Source organism: Cydia fagiglandana, chromosome 21 (genome assembly GCF_963556715.1).
Source record: "Cydia fagiglandana chromosome 21, ilCydFagi1.1, whole genome shotgun sequence".
Classification (NCBI taxonomy): Eukaryota; Metazoa; Arthropoda; class Insecta; order Lepidoptera; family Tortricidae; genus Cydia; species Cydia fagiglandana.
In genome coordinates, this window is record NC_085952.1 from 488,212 (window position 1) to 499,093 (window position 10,882).

The 10,882-nt window shown below is 37.5% G+C and overlaps 1 long non-coding RNA gene across 1 annotated transcript; it reads right to left on the reverse strand.

Annotated features, from left to right (window-relative positions):
* Positions 1–5,591: 5,591 nt before the first annotated feature.
* On the reverse strand, positions 5,592–6,384 carry LOC134675306 (uncharacterized). The gene is made up of 2 exons (XR_010099732.1): positions 6,316–6,384; positions 5,592–6,059 (listed from the first exon to the last, which is right to left on the reverse strand). It is a non-coding gene; the product is annotated as an uncharacterized LOC134675306 (long non-coding RNA).
* Positions 6,385–10,882: the final 4,498 nt, after the last annotated feature.

The window sequence follows — 10,882 nt, forward strand, 5'->3', positions numbered from 1 at the left end:
CCTCCGACGTCCATTGTGAGTCGTGATCGCTTCTGATTTGTTATTATAAATCGTTAGTCCATAGATTAGAGGTCGTTGGTGTAATTGAGAGTACATACGGTGATGTCGATGGACTGAGTAATGTTAATGTGTTTATTGCTGACAGAAATATTTATTTCTTTTAAGATGAGATCGAAATAGAGTCGAATGGAAATCAAGAGGGTATTTCCCAACCGTTTTATATCCGGGTCATTCTCAAAAATATATCTGCGGTCTAATTGCCGCAACCCATACAATATGTATGAAAAAAAGTCGTGGCAATTAGGCGCAACCGCAGACATATTCTCAGAGAATTACCCACCTATAGATTCCTTTTTATGGTAACATTCCATTTCTAACCGCAGCTGCACTACCGGTACCGAACGCGTCGCTGTCATTGTCAATTTCCATAGTAAAATGAACAGTAGTGCAGCTGTCGTTGGAAATGGACTGTCACCTTTAGTCTCCAAGAATAAGTAACACATAATACACAAAAATACAAACATCTTCACCTTCTTGGCTTTCCGTGTACAGTCACCTGCAATAATATGTTACTCTTCGAAGGCCGCAAAAATATGTGACACGCTCTTATGGCTCTACAAATAAGATCGAGTCCGATATTTTTGCGGCGTTCGCTGTGTAACATATTATTGCAGATGACTGTACCTAAGGGCCGATACTTATATGGGAACTGCACGCCTACGTTGCAGTTGGCGTGCAGTCGGGTTGCGGTTTCCGTTCAAATTGCAGTCGGGTTGCAGCCCGTTTGTACCGTATAGTATGGGGGTCAGCATAAATGTAGCACGGTTATTATTATATTTCTGAATAAAAAAATATATTTTTGTATTTACAATGTTTTTTCGTTCTACAAAAGTTATATTTAATAAAATTGCACTCAACAATAAAGTGAAGAATAGAGACGGAGTTAATAAATAGAAATTAATAAAACAACATCAACTAATAAATATAAACGAACAAGACAACATTACATACCTTTCTTTCTAACTAATAGTAGTGTCTCTTTCCGTTCTTATAATAAATAGGTATGTCTATAAAACGCTTAACATACGAGTATTACGTCGTATTTCGCACACGCCTTGACAATATTATATTCCATTAAAAATAAAATAACATATAAATGATTATGCTTGTAATATCTCGCGTCCCCATCTAGCATTCTAATATAAACCGTAAGGCATTGTGTTAAGGTTGAGATTTAGTTGTAGGAAGTGAGAGCAAATCATGATGTTGGCGTGAATGAGTGTATTTATTAAAGTTGGACGGGTAATGTGGAGGCTGGACTATTTGAGGCATAGCTCTGTCATGTGGCTTTGCTTAAGAGCCAACAGGAGTGGTCATTCTCCATACAAACGTACTCGACTGTTTCCTCCGTGGATTTTGATGCTAGAGCAATGATTTTTTAACACAGATTAATATTGTTAATATCTGTGTCGGACCGTTTTGCTTTTTTTGATATTTAAATTTTTTAAGGCAGGAGCCCTTCAAAAATGGCCAAAATGGCCTCATTGACTATGCCGTAATGAGAGGCGTAGAGTTCAAAACTGATATCAATTAGCCAAAAAAGCAAAACGGTCCGACACAGATAATTTCATAATCATTTAGATTTCCAAATTTGGTTACGATTGGTTAAGTTTTGGAGGAGGAACAGTGGAGTACGAAACCTCGATTTTTGAGATTTTTATGCAGGATTTTTCGCCTTGTCCTTATCGCACTAGTTTTAGGAGCCGCTTCCGTTAGCGAGACGGGTATATTTACTCGTACCTAAAATATTTAAAACTCAGCTCCTGTTTCGTCTTAAATCTGTAGCTGTTTGCCGATTTCATCATCATCATCATCATATCAGCCAGAGGACGTCCACTGCTGGGCATAGGCCTCCCCCAAGGAGTGCCACAATGACCGGTCTTGCGCCACCCGCATCCGGCGGACTCCCGATTTACCTACACCTAACCAGGCGTGGCTCACTCCGCGATTTCGTCGCTTTGCTACAGGTAGCTAAAAGTAAATCCGTTCCACACCAATTTTGGTGGCTAGCCATAAGGCGCGCTTGGCGCTGTCGCCACCTAGCGGCCATATCTGTCCTGATCGTAATAGACGCGTTTTGTTAGAGAGTGCCATCCTACGCAGACATCGATATCTTCCTGTATCTATGACAGCTCTTAAAAAACGACATAAACAAACTGTCTGTCCAGCAGAACGCCAGCGGACAGTCTTTGCAAGTCGCCAGTTCGTAGCAATGAGCGCCAGACTCTATAATAAAATCAACAAACGGCTAGACATCTATAGATTAAACCGTTACGATTGCAAATCTAAGTTATTTACCTGGCTCCAAACACAAACTTACCAGGAGACTGAAATACTTTTAAGCTGCCTAAAATAATTGTACCCTAGACACACATGTAACTTCTCAATATAAATTGTACCTATTAAAGTAATTAAAACAAAGTAGATTGAACTTCTCTCTTATTGTTACATATTACAACTGAAATATTGTATTCTTTTTTTCTTTTTTTTCTTATACATAAGTATTGTATCGTACAACTTTTGTTAAAATAGCTTTTATTTTTGCCACCACCGCTGTGTAACCTTTAGCGGAGGAATCGCTGACTCCCGAGTCACAGGCTCTGACCTAGTTCGGGAGACAGAGGCTCGACCTTGGTGAAACTGTCACAAACCTAATTATAAGCTTTCTGTATCTACCATAATATCGACACTCTGTACTATTTTAGGTTTTAAGTGAATAAAGATTTATTTTTAAACATTTATTTAAAGTGAGTCTTCTGTACGTAATACTATTATTTATTCTGTGCTAAAGTGTAAATAATAGCTAGTGGTAATTTGTATTTTACTTGTAATTGAATTTCTATTTTATTTTATTGTAATTTTAATGTGTTTATATCACTATCGACTTTGCCTGAAATAAAATAGGTAATTTAATTACCTACCTATCTTATTATTTATTTAATAACAGAATTTGAATTAGATCTAGATTAGTTATGGATCAGATCTCTCAGTGTCAAAAGTAACATATCTCCAAAACGTCACTTTAGACACTGGAAGATCAAATCCATAAACTTATCCAGATCTAAATCATAACCTGTTATTAAAATCAGAATACGCCTCCAAAAATCTAATCGAATTTACCTAAAAGATCTTAATCAGCCTCTTCAAACTCCATTTCAAAACCTATAACACCCAATCAAGTCAAAATAACGCGCATAATAAAAAGCCAACATAGTTACAAGGGACCGAGCTTCAGCCCAAATAAAAAACAGACGGACAAACATTTTTATACATTTAATATAGTTATCAAGACACATTTGTAAAAAGGTAGCCATACTTGACACCTCACGGTTTGTGTTGTTTTGGTGTGGATGGTCGCTTGTTGTCTCTTTCTGATGTGGGGGGTTGGATAAGGATGGAGGGAGGAGGTCGAGTGGTGGCGGTGTGGTGTGGTTTTGAGGTATGGATTGGTGCTGTGAGGACATAGTAGAGACAGGTACAGTAGGCAGGTAAGGCTCCTATTTTCTTAAAAAATGGTGTAGTATTTAGGTCAAATTTAAACTTAGTATCATTCCACGGGCTGTCCCGTACAAACGCATTTTATTTCCTGTGTTGCAATTTTTTTTCGGCATTTAAAGTGGGCGATTATTTTTCTGTGCATATTTTTGACCATTTGTCATAGAAAAGGAAACCCTTATACTTCAAATCTTCAGAAAATTCGCGTTTGTCCAGGACAAGCGGTAGACAATTTCATGGAATGCTCCTTCTGCTGTTTACTGCACCTTATGAATAATTTGATAATAAATAGAGGAATACAAAGATGGATGAGTGGCAATCAGGTACCAAAACACTCAGCGGTGCAAGGACTACGAGAAATGGGCGAATCAGTGACGTGATGAAAAACAAAAAAGGAAGGAACCCACGGCCACTTTTTATCACCACATCACCGACCACATTCAGATTCATTCATAATCTATGAAAAAAATTAATGAGGTCTTAACGCAAACGCGTATGTCACGTCACACTATCGAATGAAATTTACTAGTACGGCTACCATCAGTTAGGCATTGACATAAACGCTATCGCGAACATAATTTTCTTTCTATAAGTATATCTCTTTCGCACTAATATGTCAGTACGAGCGAGATGCATAGAAAGTAAATTACGTTCACGATAGCGTTTATGTCAATGCCAAACTGATGGTAGCCGTAGAGGTCTTAACGCAAACGCGTAGGTACGTCACGTCACGTTATCGAATGAAATTTATATGTAGGGGTATACGTGGGCCATACTGAATGTTTCTGGATTCTGATATACGAGACGACTTATTTTTTCTATAGTTCGTTTTTTTTAGCATTAGAAATAAGGTAAACAATCTTGATGTGTCTTTTAATTGTAAATCACATTTTAAAAATAAGTCACGGCAAATATGTAACAATTATGAATCTAATACGATCAGTTATATTCTTCTGCTTTCATAATTAATAGTTATTGATTTTTAAAAAGCGATTTTCAATTAAAAGTCTCGTTAGGATCGCTTACCTTCTTTCAAGTTATTTCTAATGCTAACAAAAACGAACTATAAGTGGCCAGTCCAGGAATTTTCAGTATGCCCTAAGTAGTAGGCGTTCGGTCTACTGTATGTTGCCTCCACTGTAACGCTCCCAACGGGGGTCCTTTGTACGGAGCTGATAAATGAATCCCGCTTGAGAATGTTTAATATTATAATTTGATATTTTAAAACGGATAAAGATATTAAAAGTCACGCTTCCAAGTGTTTGTTCGCGAGTTATGGGTTGTTTCTTTGTGAGTGTGATTAGTCTTAGGGTCAACGACTGGGGGTTATGTTTTACTGACCGAGCGTTAGCGGAGGTATCAGCTTGCATGAAAATGTTTTCGTATGTCTGTCGTTCTCGATCCTTTTAATAGGTCGCATTTTATAACTGATTCTCGTGAAATTTTGTGAGCAAGTTCATTGATTGTATAGAATTTTTTGACGGTTCAGTTTTTGTATTTTTGTCATATTTTTTTAGATAGGTACATATAGTACATTAACATTACTCAATTTTTAAGAATGTATTTATGTGGAACGTGAATGAAATGTCTGTAAAAAACCCGTAGGGGTCGGACCAAAAACTAAGTGAATAAGTCCGTTTTTTCTTTTTGAGGTACGGAACCCTAACAAGATGCTAATATTCGTAAAAAGGGTCCCATCGCAATAAGCCAACCGCGAACTCGTAAAGGCATTATAACTGTGTGGGTCTTGTAATTGTACCCCTTCAGGGTACAATGTCCGGATGGACATCATGGGTCCGATTGACCATAAAGTTCGCGACACTCAGTTTTATGTGCTACAAACGACCACTAATGATGTGACTCAATGCGATAGTGCCAAAGATAATACTTTATCGATAAGATTTAGTGACGGTTTTTGACGGCCTCCTAGCCTAGTCGGTGGTGACCCCACTGAAGCAGGAGGTCACGGGTTCGAATCCTGGTAATAGTTATAATATGATAATAGGTAGGGGAAGTACGGACAAAATGACAGGGTGTTTTGATTTTGAATCATATTTCTTTATTTATTGTAATTATAATCAGTCTCATACATTGAAACTCATCTTAGGTTCATTGACTACTAGTAATACAGTCTTTTAATTGAATAGGAACTATATCAAAATAAATATTAAGAAATAAATGGACGAGTCAAAAAAACCATTTTGTCCATATAGTATGGACAAAATGACACACTAAATATGGGTATAATGACATACCAAAAATTCAGGAACAAAGCTCGCAAATAAATCTTTTAGACTTCTTTGAGACATCAGCACAAGAAGCGTGAGCCCAACGAAAACAACTCATGCATCTTAACCAGCTTACTCCCGGTTTAGACCGCTAATAAAGATCATTGCAATAAATGCAGAGGCCGTTTTCTTCATCCTCGTTTTCGGCGGCAAATTCCTCATTATTGGAGCTGGAATCGATAGTTTGAGCAAATTGACGCTCCCGCGGCATCTCTCCTAGAGAGTAACAATCAAAAGTAAATAATCGAAACACTACGGACAAAACGACACACGTCACGGACAAATGACAAACACTATGTCGTTTTGTCCAGCGTATAGGCATGTCATTTTGCCCAAATGTACACAACAAACATTAAAAATCATATTTAATTAAATCGTATGAAAATTGTATTAATACTAACTCAATTCACAAGTTTATACATACGTCTTCAATTTTAGTAGATATAATATACAAATATAACACAAAACTCACCAAAAATCCAAAGAAATCATTAAATAAAATATTTTTTTGTGGACAGGACACACGTTCTCACTCGTTACTTCAAAAAAACTGACCCAATGGTGCTGAGTTTCTCGCAGGGTTGTAAAAATGGCTGCCGTCACGTGTTGTTATGTTCCTGACCTCGCTATAGCCCGCCAAATTCGAAATAAACCCGCTATGTCGTTTTGTCCGTATATGCCATTTTGTCCGTATTTCCCCTACATACAGTGCGTGACCCATTTATGGCTTATCAAATCAAAATCAAATCAAATCAAATATCATTTATTATCAGGCAACTAAGGCCCATAGATACATACCTTACAAACTAACATACATACAATAGTAAAATCTTACAAGCTAAAAATTATTTCGGCGACACGACGGGTTATGAGACGGATAGGATGGTCGCGATCCTCTGCAATGAGGGACTGAGAAGAAGATTTACCTACGTGTGTGATTCCTTTCTACTCAATGCAATCAAATGTGCCCACTATTATAATCATTCGTTCTACTTATTCGCTTTTGTATGTATTTTAAGACCTGCAATATCAGCCCTCGCCCATCACTATCACACCCACATTGAAACTAAATACAACCAATGATCTTTATCACTCCTTAAGTTTTGTCGTTTTTTATCGCTTTATCGACCGTTTAGTCGCTAAACAAAGCTCTCAGACGATATACTTTTTGCGATGACAATATTTTCCTTATGGGTTTATGACTCAACAGAATTATTTCGCTTGAATTAAATTGTAGATTCGTTAAAATACGTAATATGCACCGTCGTAGAACTGTTTTTTTTTTCCAAAGAGATTTAAACAATTTATACACACCACAGCGAGTGATCGGATAATTAACATGCATTTGTAATGTTTTACAGCTAATATTTTCCTCTACGTATATTTTCCTTGTCGGACTAATATCCCTTTATTTCTTGTTATCTACTTTCATTTGTTTGCATTCATTAATATCAATTACTAAAAGACATAAACAGGAATATAAAACTAAAATTAACTACAATTAAAATAACTAAAACTAAAAATTAAAAATACCTATCAAATTAAAACCAAAATATTACTACTAAAGACTACAGTGACGAATTTAACAAACATTGGTGAAAACTGCATCGGTCTGAGAACGGCCATCTTTAGTGCAAAGGTTTGTGAATGTTTTATTTCATTGTTTTAGGTTGTAAGTTTTACTATGTTTTTTTTTTACTGTATTTTATATTTACTTTTACACCTTTTATTATATTGTATTGTATTTTATTTTATTGGGTTTCTTGCCTGCCAAATAAAGAATTTGAATTTGAATTACTTTGCTAATCCGCGAACAGATAACGTGCTAGACAATTAGTGCTAACCCGTTATATACTTACTTGCGTATTTTGTACATGCAATTAATGTAATGCAAAACCGCCTGGATCAGTCACTGAATAACCTGACTTTAACCTACATTATTTGATCATGTAATGTTTTCATCTACCCTCAAGTGGCTTAAAGAGCCATTTGAGGGTAGATTTTGTTTACTTTTATTTAAATACCTGAAGATACAGAGTATATATAGGTATTGAAAATATAGCCTACGCCTCTAATATTTACATGATCGTCGTTCAATAAGATAATGATCGGTCATCTCATTAAAGATTTAATGATGGACGACGGAGATCGCGCCCGTAATGATCCTAATGATCCCCCTCGTTATAAACAAAACTATTATTTTATAAAGAATCCGATTGGTCAGGGTTGCGCGGGTAAAGGTTCCTTCTATCGTTTCCATTATCTAAGTACATTGCTATATAGGCCCCGTGCATATATAGGGGGCAGCATGTCGTCAGATTTTTGGCGCGAGGCGTAAATGTGTCGATTATGCTTCCGATGTAGCCCACGAGATGGCAGAACGTACTATGCACAAGGAAACGTACCGACGAGAACGGTAGATGGTAGCACTTGCTTTGGCAATGTACATGTGCACATATGTTTCCGATTCAGGCCACACGATGGCAGGCCCTCCAACGCGCACGGTCCCTATAATCATTAATGTATGTACACTGAAGAGTAGTAGTCCTAAATATCAAAAAAAAAAGTAAAACTGGGCATTTATAATTAGAAATTAACTAAGATCACCTGTTTTCAGTGCTCTTATGATATTTACAGCACTTAAAGCTGAGAGAAGTGCGCCCAAATTACGTTGAGAGAACGCGCCTACATGCCCAGAACCACGTTTGACGTGTTGCCTCTCGGTCGCACTTATAAATTCGTACGTAAGTGTGACAGAGATGTAACACGTCAAACGTGGTTCGTGGTAGGCCGTCAGATCTTCCTTTCGACATTTAAGAGATCTCTCGACCAGTAGCTGAAAGAGAAACGTAATGCTGCCTTTTTTATGACATAATTTGCTAGTTGGGCGGAGCATCTGTATAAACAATTTTGCAATGAAATATATAATTTTGATACATATATCTGTGCTCAAGAATGTACGGAACCATAATATGTGAATACCGGAGTTGGTGCATGACTCAGCAAATATTTCGGCTCCCGTCCGAACCATGACGATTATGATTTATTACCTAACAATTATGTGGCCATATTACAGTCTTACGAACACAAGGTCCTAACTCACTACGAGATATATAAACACTTGTAACTTTGTTATTCTAGTTCATGCTATAGGTAGCTTGGAAGGTTAGACAATATAAAGATGTAGTGGGGCCATTCTGCTTTATGCTTTAAATATAACATTAAAAATATTAGCGTTTAGAAAACATTCATCATCATCATCATTTCAGCCTATATACGTCCCACTGCTGAGCACAGGCCTCCTCCCATGCGCGAGAGGGCTTGGGCTATAGTCCCCACGCTAGCCCAATGCGGATTGGGGACTTCACATACACCTTTGAATTTCCTTCGCAGATGTATGCAGGTTTCCTCACGATGTTTTCCTTCACCGAAAAGCTAGTGGTAAATATCAAATGATATTTCGTACATAAGTTCCGAAAAACTCATTGGTACTAGCCAGGATTTGAACCCGCGACCTCCGGATTAAAAGTCCGACGTCATATCCACTCGGCCACCACTGCTTTTTAGAAAACATTATATCATAAAATTTTACTGGGCCCATCTGGGCTTATATTACTGGTATTTACCTATACTTATAATATTTTGTGACTAAAGGTGGCCACTGACGAGCCTTCCAACAGTCCAAATAGCGTGGCTGCAATCCAAATTTTTTTTTTTGTGTTCGTTGTCGTATGTGTTGTCGTCTCATAGTTTTAAGTCAGGTCCCCACTGAAAACCAGCGCCACGGATAGCCGCGGCATCATGCTGAGTGGGGTCCTATTTTAGCGTCCAATGCTTTTTTATGTCTGTATGTCTTTGTTTTCTATATGTAATATGTTGTGGCGTTAAATAAATGTATTTTTAATACAGTTGCTCAAAAAGTGCTACTTTACGTAGCTGTTTAGCGTGCGGAAAGTTGGTTATCTCGAACTAGTGCTTTTTACTTTTCCAATTTTTTTAAATTTATACTTGTTCCAATTCACGACTACTTATTGATGAGTGTTAATATTAGTTTCCTTTAAACGTCGTAATCAGCATAAAAACCTACCGTTAATGTAAGAATACGAAAAATATTACATATTTCATATTTAATTACTTACCTCTTCATCATTATAACACGTTTATTTTTTAATATTCAATAGTGAAAATTCCGTTCTTAATAAGTTGACTGAATGGAACGGAATAGCTGCCAAACGCCCATAGATATAATATACTTAAAGACGACGTCTAACCGAGCTGTCACTGTTACCACTTTTGTTTAGTGTACGTGTACAATGTTTTTCTTATTTTTTCGCAACTGTATTAAAAAACGTCGTTCGATACACGTGCGGAAATGTCATTCTTCACTCGTCCCGAGTCTTGCCACTCACCTGCGGCTCGTGGCAAGATATCTCGGTACTCGTGAAGTAATGACATACCTTCCGCACTAGCATCGAAATGTACTATTTCTTTCTTCTTTCTTTCAAAACCAGTCCGTGAATGTCAAAAACGTACAATGTTTAATATTAGGATGCCGTCCATTTGGATGAATCCATTGTAACGGCATCTATTTGGAAGGCTAGTCAGTGGCCTGCTTAACATAGATGTAGGTGCCTATTATAATTGTCACTGACACATTATGGGACTAGTGCCGCAAATAAATAATAATAATTATTATTTATTTAAAAGAGAATAGCCCAACGTCTGCAGTAGGTAGGTACGTTAGGTAGCCAGTAACTTTGCCAGAGGAATGTGGTAGCTCCGGTAGCTCATTCCTGGAGTGAACACTTATGATGTGCATCTATTTAGTATACCTAAAGGTTGACTCATGCTAGACCGGGCCGGGCCCGGGCCGAGCCGCCCGACATGTCATTTTTTATGACAGCCGATCGGTGATCACGTGGTGCTTTTCATAGAAAACGAAGCGTCGGAAGCTCCAGAAGGCCCGGTCTAGCGTGAGTCATCTTTAACACCTATTTAAAAAGTCTTAGAGGCTAAACCGTTAACCCAGTGTCAAATTG